Source organism: Bidens hawaiensis, unplaced genomic scaffold (genome assembly GCF_021521415.1).
Source record: "Bidens hawaiensis isolate Kalapana, Puna unplaced genomic scaffold, B.hawaiensis_p1.1 tig00001206_1, whole genome shotgun sequence".
Lineage (NCBI taxonomy): Eukaryota > Viridiplantae > Streptophyta > Magnoliopsida > Asterales > Asteraceae > Bidens > Bidens hawaiensis.
The window spans coordinates 2,959,893-2,976,710 of record NW_027491069.1 but is presented as its reverse complement, the minus strand read 5'-3'; the positions used below and the strand labels follow the sequence as shown (position 1 = coordinate 2,976,710).

Below are 16,818 nucleotides of genomic sequence, written 5' to 3'. Positions count from 1 at the left end.
CTACAAAAACCATAACAATTTCCCGAGCACGTGTCATTATGAAAATCCAGGTAGTCTTCATGGTATGACAAGAGATTTGAAGGCTCACAAATACAGAAAAATGGAACAAACACCAAATCTCTCACCTAGAAAGAAGGCAGCTCAGAATTCAGATAGAAGCTTCTTCAGTGTCTCATATGTCATGAACACAATTCCTACACCAGGGACAAATTTATAATATTCTGGAAGAATCCCTCTATAAAGACCACGTATCCCTTCGGTTCGCATAATGTACCCGAGTGTCCCAAGTAGACCACTATTGTAAACGCGGGCCCGTCCACCGACTCCTTCCAACTGTTTTCTCCGCCTCACAAGATCCAAAGGAAATGTGGCTGTTGAACATAAATAGTTATATGGTTATATGCTACTTGTGATTATTAACTATTATTATTATTACACATGCTTACCTGTTGATGAAGCAATGCCAGAAAGACTGCCACAAGTTAGGCTCACCATAACAGTTGAATCATCCGGCCTATCATATGAATATGAAGATATTCACCTCTTTGTTATTGTTACAAAAGAATGTTTTTTTCCTGTTGTATGTAGCCTACTTCCATTTTCTTTACTAGATAAATGGTTATGTGGTGGTGTGTGGTGTTTCCATTTTTGGAAGTATGTAACATACAACGGATAACAGCATTTTTACCTATAAGATTTCCAATATGACCGCAAGGTTTCATAAACAGAAAAGCTAATAGCAATACTTGGTCCAACGCCCTGCATGAAGCACAAATTGATAATGTTGTAATTAAGATAACAAAAAACAGAAATCTAAATCTTGTACGGTGATATAAATTACCAATAATGTTGCTCCAAGTCCCTTGTACAAGCCAAAAACGCCCTCGTCTCTACAGATTGTACGCAAGGCATGCCCGACTCCATTGTAGTATATTGTGCTTCTCTGTGAAATAATAAGCATATGTAAGTTCGTAGCTTATATAGGAAAAGTTAAGTATTAATAAGATGCAAAAGAACACATACCATCATAATTGAATAAAAATCAGTGTTCTAAAAATCAAAGTAAGCGGATAAGATTAATCATGATTTGGAAAAATTAAGTGACTTAGCTATGGTTGAACTTACTTACCTGCTGCAATCGACTATAATTTGCAAGCTCCAAGTTGTGATTTCATCTTCTGAATTCCAACCTCATCTTCAATGTTTCAACTTGTCTTGCAAATTACAATTTCAAATGGCTGCTGAAGCATCATTAGCTATTGTACAACTCAATCATGTATGAAAAAATAGGTAATTCAAACATTTATAAGCTGATTAATGTTTAATTATCCAACTAATCCTTTGATAAGCCTAAGGCAGGCGAGCAACCGCCTAGATCCGCCTAATGCTTTTTAGAACACTGATATAGAAACATCTAGCTGTGAACAACGGAATGCTTTCTAAAAGCTTTATCCATATTTCTACAGAGGCAATAAACAATAGGAAATTATGAAGAATTCATTTTACACCTGTGCTGCAAGACGTGTCCTGATGAGATCTAAAGGATATGTGGCAGTAGCAGCTGTTATTCCTGCCATTCCACCGCCTACGAAATGCACACAAGCATCCGCAGCTGCCGTTCCACTGTTGTTTCCTATACTAGGGATTGATTTGAGCAGCTGAAACAAATCATCGGTGATATATCACAAAATATACACATTATACAAAGTAACTTTAAAGCATCACCATAAACAGCACAAATGCAAAAAAAAATACTAACTTTTTTGTACTGCTCGTAAGCATAGAAGTTAACCGCTGTATAAGGAAGGCGATGAGCAATAGTAACAAGATTTCCTTTCCAAAAGGCTCTAAGACCTTCTTCTGAAGAAACACTAAGTGAACCCTGGATAGATTATAGATAATCTGGGGGTTTAAGTAATGTTTCCCATGGATGAGATCTAGCTGAGAAGGCTGTTCTTCAGGAGACCTGCAAAACAAACACCGTAAGCTCGTCACTGAGAAGGGGGGGGTTCCTCCTTGTGACCACCCTCCGGCGTGAGAATCAGACTAGATTGCTCTGAATATAAGTGTATATTAAGAGATTGCTAGATAACTGGATAGCAGATGATCTTACCATTCCAAGATGTTGGAGTATTTATAGCCGAAGGTAGGTTTCCAAGCAGGTACAGCCGGCTGAATAGTATTCCTGTTCTACCAACAGTGGATTATGCACAGGCCATACTGGTTGGTGGATAAGTTACGGCCAACAGTAATAAAGTCGGCTGCACTATTCCACCAACTGTAGCTTATGCACGTCCCACCTACTGTGGATTATACGCAGGCCATGCTGGTTGGTGAATAGGTTACGGCCAACAGTAATACTATTCTACCAACTGTAGGCTACGCACGCCCGTCAGTAGGAGTTGGTGAGTAGGCAGCGGCTAATAGTGACAAACAGTACTAAAGGGTGCTCCTCCTCGTACTGTTGTCGGTGAGCTGTCACCCTGTGATTGGCTCATGGGTTGTTCTGGTCAGATCGTCTGTCCTATCCATACCTTGGTAGGTATAGTACAAAAGATCTTTCAGAATCATACGGACTGGCTCATTTTGGCGGGATTGTTCCCGCCTTGCTCATTCCTTCATGTGACTACTGAAGTAGCTATTGCCTTGTGCGTGTAGCCCTGCTGTCTGCGGGTAGCCTTCCCTGATGGCTTGTATCCGCAACTGCGGGAACAGGCGGGGTACTTCACCACTGGGAGGCTTTCCCTGCGTGTACAGCTTGCGTACTGCGCGTAAGATTCTATGAGCATGGTGGGTCCTGCGGGAGTAGATGGCCTTTGCGCAGACGTCCCTATTCAAGGTGAGTCTTGCGGGACCAACTGGTCTCTGCTGGGACCTACCTCTTCAAGTCCCCCCAGTCCAATGTTCTCATGAATGTTTAATAAAATGAGGTGAACTTTTGGACTTTAAGCAAGGGGTTTTGAAAAGGGTTTTTAGTTTTAAGGTTCTCCGTGGGGATTCTTCCCGCGGGTTTCCTAATGTCACTTGCAAAAATTCCCGATTTTTTTGCTTGATCTTTGGGTATGATGCGGGTAGGTATGTAACCTTCTCGCAAGTCAGGAGCGTTGAGTCTCACTTGTGTGGATTCTCCTTGAGGTTTTAGTGGTTTTGAACATAGTGATCAATTATGTTTAAACCACCAATTCCATCCTGGAGCCTCAACAATGTAGTTCTCGACGTTCCCGCTATGCGGGGATGTTATTTCCGTTTCCGCAAGCATTGCCCAGAAGATCCTTCTTGGTTTCAATTCCCCGCGGAGCGCTAGGTATGTGAAGGGTTTTGCCTTAACACTGTACCCGCGCTCGTCTTACGGTTACTTTACTTTCAAGGTACCCCTGGCGTCAATTCCCTGCGGGTGATAGGTATGTGAAGGGTTTTGCCTTAACACTGTACCCGCATCCGTCTTATGGTTACTTGGTTGCCAAGGTAAGGGGTATTTTCCCGCTTACTTTTGAATCTTTTTAAATTTTGAATTTTGAAATTCGAAAGGTTGGTGAGGATAAGAACAGTCCAAACATCTGAAACGTCGTGCGACGGTTTCTTCTGACTGTGTCAGGACGTGCAGGAAGTTATGGTGACGTGACAGTACATGGTCATTCCAGACGCTTTTTCAGGCGCGTGGGCGCGATTTTCCGGGCGCGTGGCCGCGAAATTACTGGCACGCGTCCTTTTTACAGCTGTTGCCAGCTTGCTTTTTGCCACGCGTCATAGTTTCATTGCACCCTCGATTTCTCTCTCCTCCGCATTAAATTCACCGCATTAATTGCGATTAGTATATAAAGGGGGAGAGGGTCCTTTTTAATTCACACCTTCACCTTTCTCTTCTTCTTCTTAGCGATTTCCGGCAAATACTCCCCTTTTCAGGCAAGCATTTTCCCGAAATCGCTTTCTTTCTGCAAGATGTCTTCACATGATCTCGAGTCTACCACCGATGACAGGAGTACTGCTGGCGAGTGCCAGTGTGCTCTGCCCGGCGATCAGTACCGGTATGTTGTTAGGAAGTTCATGCTCGATCCTCTCGAGCCTGAGTTTCCTGAACCCCATCAGACCGTGTACGATGCCCCCAGTGGCAAGATCGGGGTATATGCTGCATTCTTTGTTTATGGGAACCTTAGGTTCCCATTGACAAAGTTTGTTTACCGTGTCCTCGAAAGGCACGGTGTTCATCTGACCGAGCTGCACCCAATGGCGATCGCGAAGATTCGCCACTTCGAGTGGGTGTGCCGGATATTGGGTGTTGAGCCCTATGTGGACCGCCTGATGACCTTCTATACTTGGAGGTGCATCCAAGGGTGGTACACCCTGACAACCCGGATCAAGGGTTTGAAGATTTGCGCGACCGAGCGCAGTCTCCGATCGTGGAAGCGGGAGTTCTTCTACATTTCTGCCCGCGCCGTCCCTATTGCCATGAAGTTTAAAAATGGCCAAGCCATTCCGAGCCATCACGCCACCAACTACCAGGAGGCGGAATGGTTTGCAAAGATATCCCGGGTCCAATCTCCGGTTTACCGGTTTGCGGAGTCCGGGATGGTGATGCTGGGGATGAGCCGGGTATGGAAGGAGGCGTCTCAGGTTCCCATCCTTCTCGAATACGGTTTGAACTCTACTCCTTATGGTATGTCTTGTCTTTCTTGCTGATATGAGTTTGTCTTCTAACTGTTTCTTTTCTTTCAAAGGGGAACAATTTGGAGTCGCTCCTATACCCGCGGGAAGCTGACGATCCCGTGCGGGTGGGTACTCGTGCTTTTGACGAGAATGAGTTGCCCATCCTGGAGCAAACAGCGGATCGGTTTGTGGAGGTCTATCCGCTGGGCCACGAGATCCTGAGCCACCGGCGGCCAGGTAAGGCGTTATTCTCTCCTCCCCCCCCAGTGCTGTACCCGCTGCTGGAATTCCTGACCTGTCTTCTTCTGAGGAATCCGCAGATGGTCCTCCGTTAGTGCGGAAGAAGAGGGCTGCCGGCGGGAAAGGGAAGGAGAAGGCGGCCTCCACAGCCGATCCAGTGCTCCTATCTGACACTGAGTCAGATAGTGAAGAGGTGGCGGGGAACCCCGGTGGTGAGAAGACCACTGTTCCGGAGGCTACGACTGTTACCTCCGGAGAACCAATGACGACGACGGTGACCGGCATCAAGAGACCGGCTCCATCGGGTTCTTCCCCGCCCGTCCGTACGTTCAAGCTCAAGAAAACCCGTAAGTACAACTCTTAGCTTTTATCTTCGTAGTTTAATCTTCAAGTCTTTTTAACACTTTTCTTCTTTACGCAGGTGTGGATGTTGGCGCATTCCAGGGTGAGGGGCCGAGTACTACCTCTCCGCCAATGACGGTAGGCTTGGTCAGCCTACCTGAGGCGTCGACCCAGGCGCCTGCGCCTGCTTCCGCTGGTTCAGTTGCTCATTCTGAGCCGACTGTTCCAGCCGAGATGACGTCACCGCCGGCTGTGAGTGCAATTTTTACAGCATCCTTCACAGAGCCGGCGGTTACTTTTGCCGCGGATTCTGCGGCAGCGACCGCGGCGGCGACCACGGCGGCTGCTACTATGCCCCCGGCAACGACGGCCGGTCCCTCAGGTACGCGTGGGGCTTCTCGCATCTTTCCGCCACCTTCCCATCTGCCTGACCTCTTGGATGGATTTCCATTGGGTTCAGGTGATGGGTTCGGCGGCTATCGGGCCTGTAATTGACCCTACAGGTGCGTAGGGTTCCTTTGGCCCTTTTTCATTTATATATTTTATCATCTTTTCCTAACTGCTTTTTGTTTTCTGCAATTTTGGATTCCAATGAAGTGTTTGTTCCGCGATGGAACATACGCCGAGGAACAACCCTTCGTACCCCTGTGGAGTGCGTGGAATGGGCTCGCCACGCTGCTCCCCATGGTGCGTTGGGGGAAGCCATGGCTAGCTACCAGGAGGGTAGGCTAACCAATGAGCTTCGGGTTCTCCAAGCCCGGATGCAGCCGCGCGTCGAGCTGCTTTGTCGTGAAAACGACAAGTTAAAAGCAGCTCGCGCCAAGGAAGTATCTCAAGCGCGGGCTCTTCGGGAGGAGAACCAAAAGTTGGCCGCAGCTGCTGCGGAGAAGGAGAAGGCCTTCAAGGCCCTCGAGGTTGAGGTTCAAGCGCGACTCGAGGCCCGCTCCAAGGCTGCCCAAGCTGTTAACGAACAGCTTCGGCTGGCTAAGGAGACTGCGAGGAACGCAACCGAGAGGGCCACCAAGGCTGAAGCCGTTGCTGAGCCTTTACGCGTGGAGAACGAGGAGCTCAAGGCCAAATTGGAGGCTCTCCAACGTGCTCATGATGCCTTGGCGATGGAGGATGCCAAGAAACTTCAAGAGATCCTGGACCAGAGGGGCGTGCTTGATCACACCGAGCGGAAGCTTAAGGGCGTCGAAGAGGCTGCCGCAAAGGAAGTGCTACTTGCCAAACTTAACAAAAGCGAAGCCGAACGCGCCTGCACCCAAGCTCAAGCCGCCCTTAAAGAAGCTCTGGTTGCCAAGGAATGGCTTCTTCGAGAAGCGTTGTCTCAGGTAAGTCTATCTTCATGTCTTCACGCTTATCTTTGTAATTAGGGTGTTTGACACTTGTATATTTTCTTATGTAGGTTGTGCATCGGGTCTTCTCAGAGACATCTTACAATGATGCAATGAGCGCAGCCCTCAACGCTTCTCACGAGGATGGGGAACGGGTCGGTTTCCTGCTTGGTCTAGGGTTTGTTGAGAAAGGCGTCCCGCCATCCAACTTCCCTTTGTACAATGTAGATACCGAAGCCATATATGACCAAGCAGTAAATCAATACGCCGCCTTCCCGCATCCGGTGGTGGAGAAGGTGAACCAAGTAGCTGCTGCTGATGATGGGTTAGCTATCCTTAAAGCTTTCCTTGAACCGCCCCGTTCCTCTGATGGAGCGGGTCCAAGTGGAAGCGGCCCTGAAGCTTGATCCCGAAGATCCCTTCCCATTGCTAGGATAGTCTTGTACGGATGTATTTATTTTTCTTTTCGTAGGCGGGTAGTTACCCGGCCATTCTTGTAATAATTTATTTGTGAAATATAAATCTTTTTGCGTATAAGATTGTTATTTCTTTCTTTGGGTTCCTTGCTTTATAAACTTATGACTTGCATACTTAGTTTAAATTAGCAATTTTCCAAGTGTTTAGAATAAGTTAACCTGTTGAACGTGGTTGATAATGGGTTAAAGTTTTGCTTCCTCTTTCGTGATTGTGCGGGTAGAACCGTCACTTGCACTTAGTAGGATGGCTAAACTTTAACCTTTATCTGACCTGCGTGTAGGTTTTCTTCATCTTTTGAGGATAAGTTAACCTTTGAACGTGGTTGATAATAGGTGTGAAGTTTTGCTTCCTCTTTCGTGATTGTGCGGGTAGTACCGTCACTTGCACTTAGTAGGATGGCAAAACTTTACCCTTATCTGACCTGCGTGTAGGTTTTCCTTATCTTTTTTTATTTTTTTTTTATTTATTTTTTTTTTTTAGGATAACCTTTGAACGTGGTAGATGATAGGTTGAAGTTTTGCTTCCTTGTTTGTGATTGTGCGGGTAAGACCGTCACTTGCACTTACAAGGATGGCTAAACTTTACTTACATCATACCTGCGTGTAGGTTTCCCATATTTTTAACGTTGTGTTTATGCGGGTTTTGCCGCCTTCCACACGTAACGACTTACTTCTCCCCGTTTATGAGGTAAATACCGGCACCAGTGGGAAGTTCATAAGGATAAAGGTAAACACATTATGAAAGGAGAATCATTTCCATTAGAAGTGGCTCTAGGCCTTTACAAGTTTTGGAATTAATCTACATATAACATTTGCGTAATTGAGCTCCATTCCATGTTCTTGGGATGGGAGTGCCATCGAGCCTTTCGAGCCGGTATGCGCCCTTTCCCAGGACTTCTTTGATAATGTATGGCCCTTCCCAAACCGGGGCCAGCTTTCCCGGGCGCTCTTGGTTTGAAGCCTCGTTGTTACGCAGTATGTAGTCTCCTATTTTGAAGTTGCAGAGTTTTACCCGCGTGTTGTAGTACTTTTGCATTTGTCGTTTGTAGTTCTCTTCACGCACTGCGGCTAAGTCTCTGCGTTCCTCGGTTAGCATAAGATCCAACCGTCTTTCCGCATCATTGTCTTCTGGCTGAATCAAGACCCTTGGCGAGGGTAGACCAATTTCGACCGGGACCATGGCTTCAGTGCCATAAGTGAGGCTGAACGGGGTTTCTCCCGTACTGGCCTTCTTCAGCGTTCTGTTTGCCCAAAGGACGTGCGGAAGCTCGTCCACCCAGCCGGATCTGTGTTCCAAGAGTCTTTTCTTTATGCCATCGACGATGCTCTTGTTTGCTCTTTCCACCTCACCATTACCTTGCGGGTGTGCCACTGAGGTAAAGGTGTGGGTAATTTGAAGTTCTTTTAGCCACTGTTGTAGCTTCTTGTCAGCAAAGTTGGTGCCGTTATCGCTCACCAAATTCTGTGGAAGTCCAAAACGACAAATAATAAATTCCCAAATAAATTTTTTGATATGCTTCGCGGTTGTTTGGGCTAAAGGTTTTGCTTCTATCCACTTGGTGAAGTAGTCGATGGCTACCACTAGGAACTGAACATTTCCTGCTGCTGTAGGAAATGGGCCTGTCACATCGATGGCCCACTTCTGAAATGGCCATGAAGAAGTGACTGGAACCAGTTCATTCTTCGGGCGGTGCGTGTTGGGTGCGTAAAGTTGGCAAGACTTGCATTTTCTGATGTATGCCAGTGCATCCGTATGCATCCCCGGCCAAAAGTATCCCGCGTTGTTTAGCTTGGCTACAACAGCGCGAGGACCTGCGTGTACTCCACAGATGCCTTCGTGTACTTCCCTTAGGAGGTAGTCGGCATCTTGGTTGTCCACGCATCTCAAGAGTGGGCCAAGAAAGTTACGTCTGTAAAGGATGTCGTTGACGAGCTGATAATTCAGTGCTTTACAGCGTAGTTTTCTTGCCTGTGTTTTTGACTCTGGTAGTGTTCCTGCTGCAAGGTAATTTATTATTGGTGTCATCCACGTTTCTGTACCGGTTTGGATGACACAAATTTCCTTGTGCGGGACTGATGGTGCTTCGAGGAGTTCAATGCGGATGTCCTTTCCCAAGTGGGTGAAGGCTAGTGACGCAAGCTTGCTTAACGCATCCGCAGATTTGTTTTCGCTGCGCTTGACGTGTATGACTTTACAATCACTAAAATCACGCATAAGGGTTTTTGCCTGGGCGAAGTACAGGGCCATTGTGTCGTTCACAGCCGTGTACGTCCCATTTATTTGGTTGGCCACCAGCATGGAATCCACGTGGGCTTCCAAGTTTTTCACTCCCATTTTACGCGCAATTCTCAAACCGGCCAAGAATGCTTCATATTCGGCTTCGTTATTCGTACTTGGAAAATCCAACCGAATAGCGTAAGTATATTCTTGGCCTGCTGGGTTGGTTAATTTTAACCCTGCGCCTGAACCCTCGTTATTGGCTGCTCCATCAGTGTAGAGTCGCCAGACATCATTGATGTCCTGTGCTGGGGAGGGTTGAGCCTCCTCCTGGCACTCTTTCTCCCGCGAAGCGGGGACTTCTGCAATAAAATCGGCCAGGACCTAGCCTTTTATGGCTGGTCTTGGCTTGTACTTAATTGCATATTCTCCCAATTCAATTGCCCATTTGGCTAGACGTCCCGATAATTCGGGTTTGCCTAGAACGTTTGAGAGTTTGAAGTTGGTGAGAATGGTGATTGGGTGGCCCTGGAAATATCGTCTTAACCTGCGTGAAGCGTGTATAAGTGCTAAGACCAATTTTTCGAGGGTAGAGTACCGGGTTTCTACGTCTGTTAGTACACGGCTAACATAATAGATTGGCATCTGGATGCCTTTTCGTTCTATTAGCAGGACTGCCCCGGTTGCTCTATCTGTTGCGGAAAGGTATAGGATTAACTCCTCTCCCGCTTGTGGTGCTGTAAGTGTTGGGAGTTCGATCAGGCGTGACCGAATCTCCTGAAAAGCTGCTTCCGCTTCTGGTGTCCAGCGGAAGTGCGTTTTCTTTAAGCAGTTTCTCAATGTTGACACGAAAGGAAACGACTTATCCGCATGGTTTGCCAAAAAGCGATTAAGTGCGACTAGTCGTCCATTCAGTGTCTGAGCCTGTTTGATGGTGGTAGGTGATTCCATTTTAACAATGGCTTCGACCTTTTCAGGGTTCGCTCTGAAGCCATCTTTAGTAACAATGACTCCCAAGAACTTCCCTTCTTCCATCCCAAACGAACACTTGCTCGGGTTGAGCTTCATGTTTATCTTTCTAAGCGTGTTGAAGGTTTCTTCAATGTCTTTCAACATCGCTTCTGGCTCGGGGCTTTTGATGACCAAATCATCCATATAGACTTCCAATTTTCTCCCGATTTGGGCATGAAACTCTTTGTCCATCAGTCGTTGGTACGTGGACCCTGCATTCTTAAGTCCGAATGGCATCATTTTATAACAAAATGTACCATCGGGCGTCCGAAATGCGGTTTTGTCCTGGTCATCTACGGCCATGTGGATTTGATGGTACCCCTTATACGCATCCAGGAAGCATTTAAGGCGAAATGGTGCCAACGAATCCACCTTAAGATCAATTTCTGGTAACGGATAACAATCTTTGGGGCATGCTTTGTTCAAATCTTTGAAATCTATGCACATGCGCCATTGTTTGTCATTCTTCGGTACCATTACGGGATTTGCAACCCATGTTTGATATCTACTAACGCGTATGATGCCTGCGTCAAGGAGTTCCTTGACTTGGGTTCTACACGCGTTTGTTTGTTCAGGCCCCATTACTCTGCGCTTTTGTACGACTGGCGTGACAGCCGGATCGCACTTGAGCTTATGCTCCGCCTTACTTCGGGGTACACCAGTCATATCAGCTGGTGCCCACGCAAAGATGTCAGCGTTTTTCTGCAGTAAGCGTTTGAGTAGGGTGCGGGTGGGATCAACGATTGTTGGTCCAATGGTAACGGCCTGGTCGGGGTATTTGCCATTGAAGGCCCATTTTTCCGGTTCGGTGATGGTTGGTTTAGCCATCTTTGGTTTGGGTTTAGATGAGACAGATGCGATGCATACCTGGGGAATGCCAGTGATCATCGCCACACCCTCAGCTGTTGGCCATCCCATCATGCCGTGGACTGAAGATACCACGGCGTTGAATCTTGCCATCCCGTCTCTCCCGAAGAGGATGTCGTACGTGTGGTGTGGCTTCCTCATCACGACAAAGTCCACATCCTCTGTGCGGGAGTGTTTTCCATCTGTAAGAGTGACGGGGAAAGATAGGATACCCAGGGGGGTTTCTGTACTGCCGTCAAACCCTTCCATTGAAGCGTAGACCGTTTCCAGGCGTTCTTTGTCTTCATCATCTAGCTTGTCAAAGAACTGCCTGTACATCACTGTTGACGAAGCGCCGTTGTCAACAAGAGTGCGGGAAGTGATGTAATGCCCCAGCTGGCTTTTGATGACGATGGGGCCTTCTTTGCTGGGGCCTCCTGGCACTCGCGGGAAGCGCACCTCAGCTTCCTTCCACGCGCATGGTTCTGTCATTCGTCTTTTTCTTCCTCCGACCTTGCCATGAACCATGTTGATGCTGATGTCGACGGGCTTTCGTCCGTTACCTCTGTACCGGTTGTCATTCCTTCCTCCCTTCCTGATTGATGCCACGAGATGTGCAAGTCGTCCATCCTTGACAAATGCTTCAACAATGTCTTTCAAGGATGTGCACTCTTCAGTACCATGACCCTTTGTCCCGTGGAAATCACAGGACTTGCTTTGATCCGCATTAGGTTTCTGCCGGATCAATGGGGCTTTTGGCCATGGCAATTTTTCCGTGGCAAATATCTCCGTGACGCTCTTCGTGAGTGGCGTCCACCGGTGTTTTCGGTTTGAAGGGTGTGTGTTGTCCCTTCCGCCAACAAGAGGGCGAGAGCTGGATGAGGTGTCAAAGTTTACCCTTGACTGCCAGATACCTAGCCTCCTCTTTTTGTTTTGCCGGGCGATCCGGACATTGTTTTCTCTTGTCATCTGCGTGTAGAGGTGTGTACTCTGGGGAAGATCCCTTCCCAGTTGCTTTTCCGTCTCGGCAAAGCGCTTTGCCGCCATCATGATGGCATCCCATGTTGATGGCATGCCATCCTTACCCGTCAATGTGCGGATAAGTTCTGGGTATTCGGCGCCTTGGATGAAGGCGGCGCGAACCAGATCCTCACTTATGTTGCCGAGACTTAGCTTTTTGGAGTTGAAGCGAGTGATGAAGTCTAGTAAAGATTCATCCTCCTCTCTCACGCAGTTGAGGATCGTCCACTGCTCTTCAGTGTACTTCCTCTGTTGGCTGAAGTGCTGGCTGAACTTGTTCTGAAAGTCCGCCCAGTCATATATGTGGTGGATCGGTAAACGATCGAACCATGCCCTGGCCGCTCCGACCAGAGTCATCTGGAACATGTAGCACCACGTGGGTTCCGTCCAGTTGCTGACGGTGGCCCCCGCAATGAACCTGTTCAAATGGTCGTCTGGGTCGGATAGACCATCATAAGTGCCAATGTTGGACATTTGTTTGGCACTTCTTGGGGCGATTGCTTCCGCAATGTCCCTTGCGAATTTTGACTTTCCTGCATTTGTAGCAGTTGGTCTAAAGGTTTTGGAGAAGTCACGCGGGTTTCTCTCCGCGATTGGTTTAAAAGCTTCCCCAAAATTCCTTTTTGGTTGGACGTCCGTTTCCTTACGCTTCCCTTTCGCCTTATGGCGAGGGTTTGCGTCGGTATCGGACTCCAACTCGTCGTCTGAGTACTCGCAGTCACTGCTCATATTGAGGTGTTGGCGAGTACTGGCGAATTCTTCAGCCTGTTGAACTGAACGCAAGCGTTCATCCAATTCGGCTTGGAATTCTCTTTGCCGTGCTTCGGCCCATGCCTTCACTTGATCTAGTGTTTGGCGAGGGACCTTCGTTCGTTTTTCCAGCTGGGTATCGGTGAACCCCAGTGGAATATTTACTGCACTTGCCCCGGCTTGGGTAGTCGGGGTAGTGTTCGTAAGGATTGTATAACCGCCGGTGTTCCCCCCAGTTGCTGGGGTTGTTACCTGGGTTTCTTGGTCGGTTACTGGCCTTTGGACCGGAGTAACGTTAACCATTTCTTCAGAAATTGTGAAAAAACTAAAATAGTTCTAGCTTTTATGCACGGAAGGCTCTAAGACCTTCTTCGTTAACAATACGCGTTGCCTCACTCCATATGCAAGGCCTGCTCAGCAAAGCCCCCTGAGAATGCATACCTTGCACCTGCAGAAAGCAATAAAAAATTAACTACAAAATTCACTATCGAATCAAACACTTTAATTTAACTTTATAGCGAAATACAGATCAGAAGATATGGATTCTTATACTTGATCACCAAAGTAAACATAATCAGATAAATCTTTAATTTCTTAAAAAATAATGTTATACTTGTGAATATATGTTTAAACAATAAGTCAATAGTTACAAGAATTAAGAGAACAAGTGATGCGATTACCTGAAACAGAATAGTGAGACATGCGAGTGGAGCCGTACAAGTTTTGCTAAAAGCGCCGGAAATACCTCCGGCGAGAAGCTGAGAAACCGTGCCTATCTCCGCCGACTGCTGATGGCGTGGCGACGAGACGGCGGCTGCGTATGCAGAAACTTAACGGCGGTGTCACTGTCCACGACTCCTCCGTGACTAGACATCCCGACTTGAGCTTCCATCCAATCCACAGGATGAAATTGGTAAAGAGTTAGGGTTACTGAAGAGGTAGGTACCAGCAGAGCCCAGTTGGACCCGCAAGACTCACCTCAAAGAGGGACGTCTGCGCAGTTGAACCCGCAGGACTCACCTTTAACAGGGACGTCTGCGCAAAGGCTAAACTCGTAAGACTCACCTTGAAGAGAGACGTCTGCGCAGAAACCAACTGGATCCACAGGACCCACCATGCTCAGAGACGTGACGTCCTTACGCGCAGTACGCAAGTTGTTCCCGCAGGAAAAGCCTCCCAATGGTCGACGTACTCCGCCTGTTCCCGCAGCAACGGATACTAGCCATCAGGGAAGGCTACCCGCGCAGCAAGGCTACACGCACAAGGCACTTAACCCGCACAAAGCCGGGAAAACTCCCGCCCAAATGAGCCAGTCCGTACGATACTGGAGGATCTTTTGTACTGTACCTGACGAGGTATGGACAAAAGATCTGACCAAAGATACGACAGCTCACTGACAACAGTATGACGAGCAGCACGCTCTTGTACTGTATGTCACTATCAGCCGCTGCCTACTCACCAACCTGTCGGAAGACGTGCATAGCCTGCAGTTGGTGGAACAGGAATAGTACACAGCCGGCCTGGTCACTATCAGCCGCTGCCTACCCACCAACCACCAGCATGGCACGTGCGTAGCCCACAGTTGGCAGAACAGGAATACTATTCAGCCGGCTGTACCTTCTTGGAAACCTACCTTCGGCTATAAATACTCCAACACCTTGGAACGGTATCATCATCTTCTCTCTAGCTATTTCTCTTAATATACACTTATATTCAAGAGCAATCTAGTCTGATTCTCACGCCGGAGGGTGGTCACAAGGAGGTACCCCCCCCCCTTCTCAGTGACGAGCTCACGGTTTGTTTTGCAGGTCATCAGAAGAACAACCATCTTGCCGGAACTAACCCTCGTGGGAAACATCTATTTAACCCTCAGATTATCCGTAATCTGCCCGGGGTCACTTAGTGTTTCTTCAGTTACAAAACAGACGAATCTGGAAATGAATATTAGAAAGAAAGAAAGAAACCCTGAGAACCCCTAAAATGTTGCGTGCAAATGAAGTTTGGTACAACAGAGTCCGCTATTTAACGGTGGCCCGATAACCCGAGCCTGTTAAAGGATGGGTTTGCTTTGGTGTATTGGAAAAAATAATTATCTTCGTTATTCCCTTACATTTCCATAAAACAAGGTTGCAAAAAAGTCACTAGACGAACTCTAAATGGTCGGCTGAGAAATTGGATGTACTCGGAATAATTGGAGAGTACTCGGACATGGTAATATAAAGGAAATTCATTTTTGGATATTATATATATGTCAAACATCATAAGTTTACTAATATTTATAACAAAATAGGTGAATATCACTATAAATCACAGAAATACATTTTGAAATAATAAATTATTCTAAAAATTGTTAATCATTAATTAAAAAAATGATATTTGTTCTTTAATATTATAGAAATACGAATAATGTTTTAGTGTTTTTAAGTCAAATCAGCCCAAGCTGTAACATCTCGGATTTTTCGACACCGTATTCGTTTGCGTATAACCTGGCCCGGAAATATTTTGAGATCATTAATATTAATCAAACCAAGTAGCTATATGTAATTAAGTTTCCAAAGTTCACTTTAAACCCCTCATAGTTTATATAATGTCCATTTCTTCTTTATTGCATAAAAAGTTCAATAAGTAACCAAATATCAAACTTCAGGGACCAAATCTGCCATTTAGTGAATCTCCACCATAGGAGCCGGAGCGCCACGCGGGCAGACCCCCACCCCCCCCCCCCCCCCCGTCGCGTGCCGCCTTGGTGCACCTGGACAGATCGTTTATGTTTTAGTTCGTTTTCTAATTCGTTTAAGGTATAAAATCGTTTATTTTAGGCACATTTGAGTGAATTGAGGTCCAAGTAAACATCATACAACTAAAATACCATTCCTAATTTGTTTTCCCTTGTCCAAGATCAGATCTTTATGAATAAATCGTTGATTCTTTCCTTAAATCGTATATTCTTACCTAAACGGGCCAAAAGCCCATAATTAGTTCGTTTTTGTTATTCTTATATAAACAAGCCCCATTCATTTGCTGTAAAATTTAATCAAAACCTAAGGAACATCCTCCAGCCATCCCTTACCTCTGTTCATCCTCCAACCCTTCGGTTTTTGCATCTTCGTTAAAGATTCAAGACTTGTTCATTGACTTTGCTTGTTTTAGGATATTTGACTTCCGTTTCTCATCATTCCTTTCACTTTCCGGGTAAGTTGTAAACTGTAAAATCGTTCATACATGTTCTCTAGTCAATAATCTTCAATCAATTTTGGTGATTGAAGGGTGTTGACTGGTCAATTCGCTTAAAACCCGCTAAAGGGCAGAACAGTCAACAAGTTTGACTTTACTTTTTCTCATGCTTCTGGTCGGATTCAATGTTCGGTCCAGAAGACTTTTATTCTCGTAACGTAATTTTAAGGCTACTACCCAAAACCCGACTTCCGACTCGCTATTTGGATTATGGTCAGTACCAGCTTGCTTAAACGTTTAATTCAACATAACTAGAGTTCTACTCATCCGTTTGGATTGATTCCAGCGACATTAAGTACGTTTTTATTTATATTTTCATATCACAAAGTTTCAGGTTTTGATCAGTTATCTCGTTTGACGCGTATTGGACGACTCGCTTATCCGTTGACTCATTTATTCTTAATTATATTAACTTGCCTTTAATCTAAGGTGAGTTTTATCATTCCCCTATTTTACTCGATTTTCATAAACGTTTTGGGGATATATGCGTATATAATACCATACATACATATCTATATATACATACATATCAAAAATAGCAAACGTGTAATTGTGTGTGATTAATCAAATCTACTTGTTATGTGCTTATGTGTTATTGTATTCATTCGTTTGACATATCCCCTTGGAGAGGGTTCTCATTCTATTGACCACCGCCCGATTCGCTTAGCAACGGTCTTATTCTATTTATTTTCTCATGGTT

General features: G+C 46.2%; 1 pseudogene across 1 annotated transcript; it reads right to left on the bottom strand.

Annotated features, from left to right (window-relative positions):
* Positions 1-141: 141 nt before the first annotated feature.
* LOC143564824 (uncharacterized) lies at positions 142-13,776 on the bottom strand (annotated as a pseudogene). Its single transcript, XR_013140943.1, has 8 exons — positions 13,565-13,776; positions 13,251-13,332; positions 1,760-1,854; positions 1,509-1,658; positions 842-943; positions 689-759; positions 447-514; positions 142-371 (listed from the first exon to the last, which is right to left on the bottom strand). The product of XR_013140943.1 is annotated as an uncharacterized LOC143564824 (transcript).
* Between the last annotated feature and the right edge of the window lie 3,042 nt (positions 13,777-16,818).